We start from the raw sequence: 4,210 nt of genomic DNA on the forward strand, positions 1-4,210 counted from the left end.
GAACCCGCGGGCTCAGACAATCCACTCACCTCAGCCTCCCAAAGGCGCGGGATTACAGGCTGAGCCACCGAGCCTGGCTTATTTTTTTATTTTTATTTTTTTTAACAACAATGCATTTTTATTTGGCCACTTAATCCAACTGAAATCATGGAGTGATTACAACAATATTTACATTGCTGGAAAATACATATTTCCCACATGTAGAGTACAAGAGGTACTGTATTTGGTACAATGATACACGAAGAGAAAGCTGTCATAAAATATACAATGCATCCATTCTTGAAAAACAATATTTAACTACTGACAATTCATTAGCTACAACCCCCCAAACACACTCATGTCCACACACTAGCACATGGTATCATTGCCACTAGTTCAGCATGTTTGTAGCCAGAACTGGAAAATGTGCAATTAAAAGAATTTGGAAATAAATAATCCTAATTCAATTCAGGAGATTGGCTTTGTTAAATGAAATGAAGAAATGTCATTATGTAGCTAGGAGATGTGGCAAAAGCATAAAACTCAATTTTAAATGTGTTGTTTTGGCTGAATAAAGGGAAATGATCAGGATTTTTGTTGAAATGCCATTTCCTGTGATTGGAGTTTTCTATCTCACTCTTTTCCTCCCTCCTGCTAAATGCACTTGGGACTCCTGAAAGCCTTCCGATCCCTTTGCTGCTACCCACTCGCTCAGTGTACCAGCCCCTCCTGGTCCTTCCTGGTCCCAAGCTCCAGCACTTCAACACACCCTCTCCACTGCTTGCAGTTCCTTTAGCCTGCCTTTTTCTGTTATATCTACCTTTCAAATCTTTGCAGATCAACTGAACCCTTCATTTCATTTCACCCAAAGTCTCTGAAGGTGCTGACAAAAATCACTGTTGACTGGCTCCATTTAAACAGAAGGATTCTACTTAAAAGCTAGTCTCCTAGTGCTGCTGTATGAACCCCAATCATTGGTTACAGGTCCTTAGTGGTCCCTGCCCTGCCACAGGGCCTCTATAGAGAAAGCTCACATCCTGAACTCCATGCTGCCAAGACCCCTTCAGCTGCTTTACCCACCCTCTGTGGCTGACTCTTTGTTTCGTATCTGTTTCTTGCTCTCCACCTGACCCTCTGGACTTGAAACACATGGACCCCACAGTTTTAAGACTTGAACAACTTCATATAGAATCTCAGATTTCTGTATTGTGTTGAAAACTCAACATATCAGCAACACTGGGCTCATGCTCTGAAAGGCCTCAACTAGCTGGAGCAGGTACATGCTCTCCAGGTTGTCACAGCTCCCAGAGCTCCTGACTATCATTTGCTCGGCCTGCGTTACTCACTCATGTTCCCTGCCTGTCTCAACAGGCATTTGAATTGAAGACTTTTGTTTTAGTATTTGAAATAAGGGGTACAGACATTGGAAAGAAAGAGACAAAATCATCATTCTTTGCACATGTTTTGCAGCATCCACGGCCTCTAACATGTCAGGGAGGAGACATTACTCACAGACCCCAGAGGAAGCTGGAGTGTGGGAGGTAACAACTCTGGTGGCCCAGAAGAAAGCAAAGAAAACCTTAGCAAAGGTACCCTTCATGTTCTGTTCTTCAGAAGAAAGGTATGGAAGCATGTGGAGATCTCTGTGAGGAATGGGAGGTGTTTTACAGAGGAAAGAGGGTATCAAGTGACTTGGCTAAAACTGAGATGTTTCTGGTGACTGGAATTAACACCCATCCTCTCAAGGGTCAAGTGCATGGGAAGATACACATGGTAGGTACCATGTGTTTCTGTTGAGGGAGGAGTCATGTTCAGGGCTGTGAAGTGGGGACTAGGGAGACAGGAAGACAGAGGAGAGACTGGTTTGGGCCAATCCAATAGTAGGTCAAGACTGGAAGTTGAGGAGCACTTGTCCACGGAGGGTTCAGTGAGGCTCTGGTCTCAATCAGTGCTGCCTTGGGGCCAAGTGACCAGGATGGACAAAGAGGAGAGGAGAAGAGAATTTCCAGATGCCCCAAAGCTGAATGGCAGCAGTAATAGAAGTAGATAGACTGTCTGTGCGTGGACTGGAACAAGGATGAGAGGCAGCCAGCAAAGCAGCTGCAATGTCCAGTGTGCCTGATGGGAGGCTAGAAAAGCAGCATCTTCTCAGAGGGCACAGACTGAGTGGACCAGCCAGGGTCCAGGGCTTGCAAGCTGGACCTCCACAAAGAAGCTGCAGCAGATGAAACCGAGTGACTTGTTTCTGATCACCAATGAGACAGTCTCACTACGGCACTCCCAGATATAATACCAAGGAATGCTCTGAGAGGGGCATGCAGAGCTCTTATGCTTCAGGGATGGTGGCTCAGAGTCATAGTGGAGTTAAAGTATGTGTTCACCAGCTAGCAACACCTGAGAAAGTCCGGTTCTACACATATCATAGTCTCATTCTGTCTGTCTCCCTCTCACACATGCATGCACACACATGCATGCACACATACACATTCCCTAACAACTCTCCCTATTCATAAGTATATATCCATAACCACTCTTTCCCCCACCTACATCCCACTCTCTGACAAAGACACAGATACATGTATAAGCAGAGATTCAGAAAGGCCATATCAGAATACAGGGCAGAAAACTACTGAAGGGATGATTGTGGAGAAATATCAAGGCAGGTGAATAGGATGGAAGGTGGAGATGGAAACACAGAGAAACCTGTACAACACCAGGAAACAAAACACACATCATGCAAAGAATTAAATGATGCTTATATAGCATCCTGGGAGAATTTGAAGAAAGCTATTCTGATACAGAATAAGTTACAAAAAGATTTCAAAATAGAAACTTACATTTCACTAGCAAAAAGTCCCTGAATTCCTGGTGGTCTGTAAACACCGGTGGGGATGGCAAGGGTGGACCAAAGAGTGGCACACTCTCTTCAGAAAATATTTTCAGCCTATGTAGAGAATATTCCAGAATTAGTTGCTTTTTCTGTCCTTCCATTTGTGTAGTTGTCTATGGGATGCTCATTCCACAGTAGGAGTGCCTTCTCTGGGCCGCCAGAGCTGAGGTCACCACCCCACTCTCCTTTCTAGCTTAATCAATGTCTTTCCGTGCAGAGGTCATGTCTTTATGAATCCTGCGCCGTCCAACCCACCAAGCTGCAGACACTGTCAAGCACCAGGAAGAACAGCAGTGGCCACCACTGAGCACTCATTGCATACCAGGCAGCGTACTTGATATTTGAAGGCACAACCTTGACTTTGATTCTCACCAAACCTGCCAGGGTAATATCATTACCTTCACTATACACATGAGGCTGAGGCACCGAGCAGATACACATTTTTTTTAAAGCCTCAAAGTTAATAAGTGACAGAGTTGGAACTAGAAGTCAAATCAAATTGGCTCATAGTTCATATTTTTACAATATCATGATATGTTTAACAGATTAATATTTGAGAACAGGATAAATAGCCAAGAATGTGGTCTAGGAAAGAGGATACTCTGGTCAAGATCAAACGTACCAAATTTGTTCCCATAATGAAGTATGATGAAATATCAAACAAACCCTCACTGTTCAGTCTACTGAATAGGAACAGTATATGGAGTATATTTTTTTCTAAAGAGACATTTTTTCCTTATAGCCTTGAATAAAGTTCTATAAGGTGAGAGTACTCATATTAAATCAATCAAGAAATATGTATGTCAAGAGTCTTGTAAAAGTAATACCAAATTAACAAGTAAACATGAGAATCAGAACAAGCAATTGAGATAAAGTCCTTACGGTACCTGTAATTGTCATTTTGTTGATCATACCTCACTAAGACAAAAATATCTGTGGTGATGTTAAGAAAATTAATCAACAATTCTGATGCTTACAACTGACACCTTGTGCTTTGAGAGTGTCTTGTGCATACTCATTCTCAACCAACACTTTTGTGGTCAAGGTGCCTATCACACTTAGGCTGAGACAGAACCTTGTCTTCTTCACAAGAGACAGCCCAGGAAGACCGGTGTGAGTACCATGACGAGGTTCAACCTCTGTGTGTTCATCCTTTGGGGAAAGGGCTAAATTTCCAAAGCCGGCACAAAAGTAATACAAATATAGCTATTAAACAACGAAGCAGCCAAAAAAGCAAAAAAGAGCATTTCCTTTGCCTGCAAAGACAAACCTGATCCCAATATGAAATTAGTCGTGTATTTCAACTCACACGGTTTGAAAAGGAAAGCAGTTTAAATGTTT

At 42.8% G+C, this 4,210-nt stretch overlaps 1 protein-coding gene across 1 annotated transcript in view; it reads right to left on the bottom strand.

Annotated features, from left to right (window-relative positions):
- The window catches only part of LOC103253229 (GTPase-activating Rap/Ran-GAP domain-like protein 3), a 12,491-nt gene extending 8,691 nt beyond the window's left edge, over positions 1–3,800 (bottom strand). Inside the window, exons 1-2 of the mRNA XM_021709407.1 lie at positions 3,757–3,800; positions 2,817–2,923 (exon numbers count right to left, since the gene is read on the bottom strand). The gene's annotated coding sequence lies outside the window, so the exon portion shown is untranslated. The remainder of the gene's footprint in view (positions 1–2,816; positions 2,924–3,756) is intronic.
- Between the last annotated feature and the right edge of the window lie 410 nt (positions 3,801–4,210).

Source organism: Carlito syrichta, unplaced genomic scaffold, assembly GCF_000164805.1.
Source record: "Carlito syrichta isolate Samal-C Ts95f unplaced genomic scaffold, Tarsius_syrichta-2.0.1 Scaffold212965, whole genome shotgun sequence".
In the NCBI taxonomy this organism is placed as follows: domain Eukaryota; kingdom Metazoa; phylum Chordata; class Mammalia; order Primates; family Tarsiidae; genus Carlito; species Carlito syrichta.